Consider the following 10,501-nt stretch of genomic DNA (forward strand, 5'->3'; position numbering starts at 1 on the left):
TGCCACAACACTATAAGTCCTCACCGTTACTCTGGGTGGGCACAGGAAGGGGCCCTCCTGTGAAATATTATATCAAGAATTGTAATTACATGTCCCTGTTAAACAGGGGCAGAAAAATTGGGCCTTAGGCACTGGTGCCATCACACTGCAACCTCTGCCATATACTCTAGTTTTATTGCAGGAATTAGCCCTGCTGCAAAGCATTGCATCAAAAATTTTACTTAAACGCTCCTGTTAAACAGGGGCAGAAAAATTGGGCCTTAGGCACTGGTGCCATCACACTGCAACCTCTGCCATACACTCTAGTTTTATTGCAGGAATTAGCCCTGCTGCAAAGCATTGCATCAAAAATTGTACTTAAACGCCCCTGTTAAACAGGGGCAGAAAAATTGGGCCTTAGGCACTGGTGCCATCACACTGCAACCTCTGCCATATACTCTAGTTTTATTGCAGGAATTAGCCCTGCTGCAAAGCATTGCATCAAAAATTGTACTTAAACGCCCCTGTTAAACAGGGGCAGAAAAATTGGGCCTTAGGCACTGGTGCCATCACACTGCAACCTCTGCCATACACTCTAGTTTTATTGCAGGAATTAGCCCTGCTGCAAAGCATTGCATCAAAAATTGTACTTAAACGCCCCTGTTAAACAGGGGCAGAAAAATTGGGCCTTAGGCACTGGTGCCATCACACTGCAACCTCTGCCATATACTCTAGTTTTATTGCAGGAATTAGCCCTGCTGCAAAGCATTGCATCAAAAATTGTACTTAAACGCCCCTGTTAAACAGGGGCAGAAAAATTGGGCCTTAGGCACTGGTGCCATCACACTGCAACCTCTGCCATACACTCTAGTTTTATTGCAGGAATTAGCCCTGCTGCAAAGCATTGCATCAAAAATTGTACTTAAACGCCCCTGTTAAACAGGGGCAGAAAAATTGGGCCTTAGGCACTGGTGCCATCACACTGCAACCTCTGCCATATACTCTAGTTTTATTGCAGGAATTAGCCCTGCTGCAAAGCATTGCATCAAAAATTGTACTTAAACGCCCCTGTTAAACAGGGGCAGAAAAATTGGGCTGCTGGCATCACCCAGAACCAAAAATGTTCTTCCAACATATCAGCGGAGGAGGAAAAGGATAGACAATCAACATAACAGGACAGTCACTCAGCATCAGCATAGGCAGTCTTGAAGGGATGTGGTATTTAAAAAAAAATTATTCGGTTACATCAGCTTCAGGTGCTTGGTAGCTGTGGGTGATCCAAGACTGATTCATCTTGATGAAGGTCAGTCGATCAACTGATTCGGTGGACAGGCGCACCCTGTGATCGGTAACGAAGCCACCAGCAGCACTGAAGGTGCATTCCGAAAGAACGCTGGATGCAGGACAGGCCAGTAGCTCAATTGCATACTGTGCAAGCTCTGGCCAGTGATCCATCCTCAAGACCCAGTAAGCCAGAGGATTTTCAGTGGGAAAGGTGTCCAAGTCTGACCTTGCCCCTAGGTATTCCTGCACCATGTAAATTAGACGCTGGCGATGGGTGCTGGAACCAATCATACCTTGGGGCTGCGGACTAAAAAATTGTCTGAAAGCATCAGTCAGACGGCCACCTTCTCCACCGCTCCTTCTGACTGATGCCTCAGCAACACGTTGTCCAGGACCAGGAGTTTGTGACCTCCCAGTCTCTGGGAACGCGTTGCACAGAGCTTTCTGCAAGGCCTCCCGGAGATGTCTCATCCTCTGCTCCCTCTGCGATGGCAAGATAAGGTCGGCAACCTTACCCTTATACCGTGGATCAAGGAGAGTGGCCAGCCAGTAATGGTCCTTCTCCTTGATCCGAAGAATACGAGGATCCTTCCGCAGGCTTTGCAGGATCAGGGAGGCCATGCAGCGTAGGTTAGCTGAGGCATTCGGTCCGGAGTCCTCTGGGTCACTAAGGACAACATGATCCGCAGCTACCTCCTCCCAGCCACGTACAAGTCCACGTGTTTCTTGGGACTGTAAATCATCCCTATAAGACTGCTGCTGCTGATGCTGAGTGCCAGCCTCCACCTCCATGCTGACACAATCATCCTCCTCCTCCTCTTCCTCCTCCTCACCCTCTTCCTGTGTGATGGGTGGCACAGCAGGAACACTGTCTGGATAAAGGGGGCCTTGAGAGGCAAGGAAGTCCTCCTCTTCCTGCCTCTGTTCTGCCTCAAGTGCCCTGTCCATTATTCCACGCAGCGTATGCTCCAAGAGGTGGACAAGAGGTACAGTGTCACTGATGCATGCACTGTCACTGCTCACCATCCTTGTGGCCTCCTCAAACGGTGACAGGACAGTGCATGCATCCCTGATCATGCCCCACTGGCGTGGTGAGAAAAAACCAAGCTCCCCTGACCCTGTCCTGGTGCCGTAGTCGCACAGGTACTCATTGATGGCCGTCTGCTGCGTGTGCAGCCGCTGCAGCATGGCCAATGTTGAGTTCCATCTGGTGGGCATGTCACATATAAGGCGGTTCTTGGGCAGGTTCAACTCCTTTTGGAGCTCAGCCAGCCGAGCACAGGCATTAAATGATCGGCGGAAATGCACACAGACTCTCCTGGCCTGTTTCAGGACATCCTGTAAGCCGGGGTACCTGCCCAAGAACCGCTGCACCACCAGGTTAAGGACGTGAGCTACACAGGGCACATGGGTCAGTTGTCCCTGTCGGAGGGCGGAGAGGAGGTTGGTGCCATTGTCGCAAACCACCATTCCTGGCTTAAGCTGGCGTGGCGTCAACCACCTCTCGGCCTGCCCCTGCAGAGCTGACAAAACATCCGCCCCAGTGTGGCTCCTGTCCCCCAAACAAACCAGCGCAAGCATGGCATGGCATCGTTTTGCCTGCGTACTTGCGTAGCCCCTGCAACGCCTACGGAGCACCGCTGGTTCTGAGGACAGAGCACTGGAAGAGGCCATGGAGGAAGAAGAAGAGGAGGGGGTGGAGGAGAGAGGTGTGTCACAACCAATAGTAGCATTTTGGAGGCGTGGTGGCGGAACAACCTCCAACACTACTGCACCTTGTCCTGCATCCTTCCCAGCAGCCAGAAGGGTGACCCAATGGGCCGTGAAAGACAGGTAACGTCCCTGTCCATGCCTGCTGGACCATGAGTCAGCGGTAATATGCACCTTACCGCTGACCGCCCTGTCCAGCGAGGCAAGGACATTGCCTTCCACATGCCGGTAGAGAGCCGGAATCGCCTTCCGTGAGAAAAAGTGGCGTTTGGGGACCTGCCACTGAGGAACCGCACATTGTACAAACTCAGGGAAGGGGGCCGAGTCTACCAACTGAAAAGGCAGCAGTTGAAGTGCTAGCAATTTAGCCAAGCTAGCATTCAACCGCTGGGCATGTGGATGGCTGGGAGTAAACTTCTTCCGCCGGTCCAGCAGCTGGGGCAGGGACATTTGCCTGCTATAATCGGATGTGGATGTACCACTAGCAGAGTTCCCGGAAGCACTTGGCTGTGACACACCTAATTCTACACCTTCATTCCTCTCAGAGCAGGTTTCAGAGAGGACTGAAGGTCTAGTGGGGTTAGAGATGCCAGCTGATGAGGAGCAAGGAGAGGTCCGCTTTGTTCTTTGGTGTGGGTCTTTCAGGTACGCTTGCTAACGAGCTGCATGGCAGGTCAACATATGTCTGGTCAAGCATGTGGTGCCCAAGCGGCTGATGTTTTGGCCACGTGAGATACGCTTGAGACATATGTTGCAAATAGCAGCGGTGCGATCTGATGCACTCGTCTCAAAAAAGGCCCCCACCAAAGAACTTTTAGAATAACGCGGAAGAGGAAGCGCTCTGCGCAGGCGGAGCTCTGCGGTGTGATTCCGTCGGTGTGCTGCCCCTAAGCTGGCCCCCGGAGGGCATCCTGCCTCGTTGGACATGTGCCTCCTCCTCCTCCTCCTCCTCCTCCCTCCTTCCAGGCACCCACGTGGAGTCAGTGCCCTCAAACCTGGCAGTATGCTGCAGCTTGTGGAACATGACTGCCAGATTGCTGTGCTTCTTGAGCATCCTCTCTCTCTGCGCTCACGCTACTGCCTTCCTCTAGCTGAGTGTCATCATCAGAGCCCACCAAACACTGGGCATCCTCCTGGAGCATGTACCCAACACTGTGCTCAAAGAGTTCAGGAGACTCCTCAGGAGGACGTGGTGGGTCTAGGGAAGGAGTCACTGATGATGACATTGAGAGGAGGGACGACGATGTGTTGGCAGCTGCTTTTCTACTACCCTGAGACTGGGTAAGAGAGGATGAGGAGGATGAAGAGGGCTTGGTCATCCACTCTACCAAGTCGTTGGCTTGTTGCGGTTCAACATGTCCAGCTGCAGAAAAGAAGGACAAGCATGTCCCATGGCCACGTGCTGATGACAATGCACCGCGTCCACGACCAGCACTGTTGTCTCTAGACACAGAGCCTGCTTGCCCTCTTTTATCGGCTCGCGCCTGTCTGCCTCTCCTTGCTGGCCTTCCAGACATGGTAATGGCCTGAAGGGAGTTGGGTAAAACAGTGGTTGGGTAGTTTATATTGTGCTGGAGGCACACAACACCCACTAACTCCTGCAGATGCCTTTTTTATAGAACAGCAGAGTTAAAGGGGTATATACAGATGTATACTGTGCTGTGCTGGAGGCACACACAACTTCCAATAACTCCCGCAGATGACAATCGGGCCCAAATAGAGAACAGCTATGTAGGTGGATAATAGCGGTATGTACTGGGTACAGAGCACGCACACAGCACGCATTATCTCCTGAGTGACACTACTGACTGCAAGCTCTATTGTTAAAGATGGACCACTAGCTATATAGGTGAGGTGAATATCACGGTGTATACTGCGGTCAGGGCACGCAGACAATAACCAGAAAACAGCAGAGTTAAAGGGGTATATACAGATGTATACTGTGCTGTGCTGGAGGCACACACAACTTCCAATAACTCCCGCAGATGACAATCGGGCCCAAATAGAGAACAGCTATGTAGGTGGATAATAGCGGTATGTACTGGGTACAGAGCACGCACACAGCACGCACTATCTCCTGAGTGACACTACTGACTGCAAGCTCTATTGTTAAAGATGGACCACTAGCTATATAGGTGAGGTGAATATCACGGTGTATACTGCGGTCAGGGCACGCAGACAATAACCAGAAAACAGCAGAGTTAAAGGGGTATATACAGATGTATACTGTGCTGTGCTGGAGGCACACACAACTTCCAATAACTCCCGCAGATGACAATCGGGCCCAAATAGAGAACAGCTATGTAGGTGGATAATAGCGGTATGTACTGGGTACAGAGCACGCACACAGCACGCACTATCTCCTGAGTGACACTACTGACTGCAAGCTCTATTGTTAAAGATGGACCACTAGCTATATAGGTGAGGTGAATATCACGGTGTATACTGCGGTCAGGGCACGCAGACAATAACCAGAAAACAGCAGAGTTAAAGGGGTATATACAGATGTATACTGTGCTGTGCTGGAGGCACACACAACTTCCAATAACTCCCGCAGATGACAATCGGGCCCAAATAGAGAACAGCTATGTAGGTGGATAATAGCGGTATGTACTGGGTACAGAGCACGCACACAGCACGCACTATCTCCTGAGTGACACTACTGACTGCAAGCTCTATTGTTAAAGATGGACCACTAGCTATATAGGTGAAGTGAATATCACGGTGTATACTGCGGTCAGGGCACGCAGACAATAACCAGAAAACAGCAGAGTTAAAGGGGTATATACAGATGTATACTGTGCTGTGCTGGAAGCACAGCACAACTTCCAATAACTCCAGCAGATGACAATCGGGCTCAAATAGAGAACAGCTATGTAGGTGTATATAGTGGTATGTACTGGGTACAGAGCACGCAGACAGCACGCACTAACACTACTGACTGCAAGCTCTATTATTAAAGCTAGATCACTAGCTATATAGGTGAGGTGAATATAGTGGTGTATACTGCGGTCAGGGCACAGACAGTAACCACTACACAAGAGCAAAATAGTAAATCAGCCAAAAACGATTGGTGTGTAACTGTGTTGAAGGTACACAGAACACCCACTGCTTCAGATGCTAACAAACACTACACGAGGCCGCCTGAAAGGCGGCTTTATATAGTGTGGGGCGTGCACTACACAGGCTGAGCTATGATTGGCCACAGGCAGGATGCCTGTGTCCAACCATTGCTCTCCTCGCTGCTGGCGCTGCGATTGGCCAAGCATGCGGGGTCACAGTGCATGCTTGGCCAATCGTGAGACAGCAATGCATTGCGCCATCGCAGTGCATTGTGGGCCACACGAATTTTGCCGCGAACGGCCCAAACGTTCGGAATTCGGCGAACGCACGAACGACCGATGTTCGAGTCGAACATGCGTTCGACTCGAACACGAAGCTCATCCCTACTTGAGAGGTATCTAGAGTTCCAAGCTAGGGACCCAGCAAAGACGCTTGGCGTTTGTGGAAGATACCACCGTGAAGATTGAAGGAGCTCAAGGGATTCAGTGACAGCGAATTAGTGGGTCTAGTGAGAGAACGGGAGATCATTGGGCTGAAGAACTACAAGGAGTGATTGTAGTGAAAGTGAAGGTACTGTTGAGCCTTGTGTTTGTAAGACTGTTGCCATAGGAGACAGCATTCCTACACAAGCAGATGTGGCTTCTTGCTGGATGCCTTCCCCTGTATGGCTGTCCTCCTATTATAAGTCTCTGTGCCTGCCAATTAATGTTGCAACTACCTAAGGGTGTCCTGGCCATAACCTTCTCTCCCCCAAAAACATTGTTAAGATAAATAAACTTTCTTTTCCATTCAAGAAGTGTCTGGCGCCCAATAACTTTAACTACCCAGCACCCACCATGCCTCACAATCCACCACATACAGAAGGATGTCAACTATCTCTGGTCCTGGAGGTTCTCAGTAGACCAAAGGAGACCAAGGACTTTGCTGCAAAAATATAGCAAATAAAAAATAATATAAAATATACTATTGCTATACATGCCATAATGCCATTTAATGTCAGTAAAAATTACATTTCCTTTTCAATCTACAGCCTCTTCAATTTTCTGTAAAACTTAATATGCCAACCAATGATGTACAAAACGCCTCAGAAATGTTAGTTCCTGGTTATGTGATTGGCTCATTGATTTTCCCAGAAGTCTGCACTGAGATAAAATTCAAGTTTTGAGCATCCTCTGCAATAGGAATTTCAGTTTGTTGAGATACTCCCCAAGGGTTAAATAATTTTAAAGAAATGAAGACCCTGCAGCTTTGGGATTGTAATCAGAATTTATTAACAATACAGTTTAAATAAATTATTCCATTAGTTAAATAATAAAAACACCTCACACCTCAGTCAATACCTGTGGATTAAATTGGCTGTGGCCCTTTATTTATAGGTGTAAACATTAAACCAATGTTATATCAACTTCAATAAATTCGTAAATAATCAATACACATAGCATATATTAAACATCTTATTATATAATCATAACTATATATATATATATATATATATATATATATATATATATATATATATATATATATATATATATATTAATATATCAGCCATTTAAGCTCAAGCTATAATTGTAACATCAACAATAATATCCCCTTCCCAAAAGGAAGAGATAAACCTCGACAGGGAAGGAGGGTGGGATGTGCTCCTTTCAGATCCTCGTTGTCTTCTGCCCACTAATGACACATCCTCTATTCCTTTTATAGGTAGGGACTTGTTCCAGAGGACCGTTTTTTGGGACAACTGTCAACTCATCAACCAATCCCTGGTAAGTATTGAATTAAATTTTTTTATTATTGACTTAACTTACTTTTATTAATTAAATGATAGGTCTGCCACAATTCCCACAAGTGGTGGGGGCAGGGACATTTCATTCCCTGCCCTTCACCTTTATTCTCACTAGAATATTGAGAATAGAGCAGGTTATTATAAAAGTGGAGTTACACTTTGCAATATACTCCCTGATCAACCTAGGGTCATTTTTTTAGAAAGCACCAACACTATGGTATCATGTAGTACATACATTTAATGGGGGAGGAATAATCTAAAAAAAATCATATCAATGGGTTCAGGGGGTGTAAATTATCAATAAATAATATGAAAAAGATGATCAAAAGGATCTTACCTGGTACATTGGATAGAGCTATGGTCCTGCAACTCCATCTTGATGGTGACATCATCAGGACATCTTTTCCTGGTCCTAGCAGCCAGTCTCCTGATAATACTGCACTGCGCATGAGCAATGTGTTCTACAGAGTCCCAAAGACTCCAGGTATGTGTGACGTGGCTAGTTTAGGAGGCTTAGGCAGTTAAGAGCGGCGTCATTCTTGTCTAGGCAAGAAAGGTGAAAGTACATATTTAGAAATATATTATTTATATATATATATATATATATATATATATATATATATATATATATATATATATATATATATATATATATATATATATCATACCTCCCAACTGTCCCTGATTTTGAGGGACTGTGCCTGATTTGGAGCAATGTCCCTCTGTCCCTCATTCATCCTCATTTGTCCCTCATTTTGGTCTGATCTATATAGATGAAAAAATACACTTATCTTTCAAAAAGTGTTTCCCAGTGCTAAACCTTTTATCCAATTTCCAAAAAAAAGCCAATATAAAGGAGTAGTAGTGGTAAAAAAAAAAAAAAAAAAAAAAGCACTTGTGGATTTAATTAACATTTCTTTGGGGTTAGTTCTCCTTTAACCACTTGCCGACCAGCGCACGACGATGTACGTCGACAGAATGGCACGGGCAGGAAAATGGGCGTACATGTACGTCCCTTTAAATTTGCCGGTCTGCCATCGGGAGCGCGCCGCCGGCGGCACGCTCCCGCGCTGGTCGGGACCCCCGTGAGTCCGGTAAACAACATTTCTCCATTCTGCCTAGCAACTACTGACGCTGATCTCTGCTCCATGTGATTGGAGCAGAAATCAGTGTTCACTAAATGAAAGCCCAACCCCCCCACAGTTAGTAACACGCCCCTAGGAACACTTAACCCCTACACTGCCACCCACTGGTTAACCCCTTCACTGCCAGTGTCATTTACACAGGAATCACTGCATTTATATAGGAGTGATTACTGTATAAATGACAATGGTCCCAAAAATGTGTCAAAAATGTCCGATGGGTCCCCCACAATGTCGCAGTCACAATAAAACTCGCTGATCGCCGCCATTACTAGTAAAAAAAAAAATAATAAAAAATTATTAATAAAAATGCTATAAAACTATCCCTATTTTGTAAACGCTATAACTTTTGCGCAAACCAATCAATAATCGCTTATTGCGATTTTTTTTACCCAAAATATGTAGAAAAATACGTATCGGCCTAAACTGAGGGAAAAAAATGTTTTTTTATATATTTTTGGGGGATATTTATTATAACAAAAAGTAAAAAATAATGCGTTTTTTTCAAAATTGTCGCTCTATTTTTGTTTATAGCGCAAAAAATAAAAAACCGCAGGGGCGATCAAATACCACCAAAAGAAAGCTCTATTTGTGGAAAAAAAGGACGTCAATTTTGTTTGGGAGCCACGTCGCACGACCGCGCAATTGTCAGTTAAAGCGACGCAGTGCCGAATCGCAAAAAGTGGTCTGGTCTTTGACCAGCAAATTGGTCCGGTCTGAAAGTGGTTAACGGGGTGTGGCAGGGGGCGTGCCCTATGCCTACATATATTTGCTAGTAGGTGTCACTCATTCCCATCTCATACTGTTAGGAGGTATATATATATATAGATAGATAGATAGATAGATAGATAGATAGATAGATAGATAGATAGATAGATAGAGTTTTTATATTTATATAAAAAAAAAATATATATATATATATATATATATATATATATATATATATATATATATAAATATAATAAATCCAAAAACAAAATATATATAGAGAGAGAGATTTTAGATTTATATTAAAAAAAAAAAAATATATATATATATATATATATTTTTTATATATATAAATATAAAAACGATATATATATATATATATATATATATATATATATATATATATATATATATAGAATAGACCTCTCTAGGTATATTTTCACATAGAGTTTCTATGATAGTATACGAAAGGGGTGTATATACCTTTAAGGGCTTGAGAGAGTTAACAGAATGTGTTTCCACTGGATCCTCCCCCTGGGGATGAACGATGATATGTTTGTGTGTATTAAGTCTTTGAACTGATGTCAGGCTATGTGTGCTGATGCTTAGAAGCCAGTATCCAGCATGAATTAGACTGCTACTGCGTACTACATACAATAACACGGACGGATACTCGGTAGGTGTGTTGGGTGTTTTGATTAATAAAGTTTTTACAGATATTGACACAAGGAGAAAAGCGTTGTGCGTTTTGTCTCTGTACATCATCCCCGGACTGGAGGAGGGCGGGTCACGTGGGGAAAGAAGCCGGAAGTGAGATTCCACGAGGAGT

The 10,501-nt window shown here is 45.3% G+C and overlaps 1 long non-coding RNA gene across 1 annotated transcript; it reads right to left on the bottom strand.

Annotated features, from left to right (window-relative positions):
• Window positions 1-7,587: 7,587 nt before the first annotated feature.
• LOC143924568 (uncharacterized) lies at window positions 7,588-10,293 on the bottom strand. Its single transcript, XR_013261890.1, has 3 exons — window positions 10,156-10,293; window positions 8,160-8,365; window positions 7,588-7,799 (listed from the first exon to the last, which is right to left on the bottom strand). It is a non-coding gene; the product is annotated as an uncharacterized LOC143924568 (long non-coding RNA).
• Window positions 10,294-10,501: the final 208 nt, after the last annotated feature.

The sequence above is a fragment of the Lithobates pipiens genome, unplaced genomic scaffold (assembly GCF_037356315.1).
Source record: "Lithobates pipiens isolate NorthernLeopardFrog02 unplaced genomic scaffold, aLitPip1_a1.2 Scaffold_22, whole genome shotgun sequence".
NCBI classification, from domain to species: domain Eukaryota; kingdom Metazoa; phylum Chordata; class Amphibia; order Anura; family Ranidae; genus Lithobates; species Lithobates pipiens.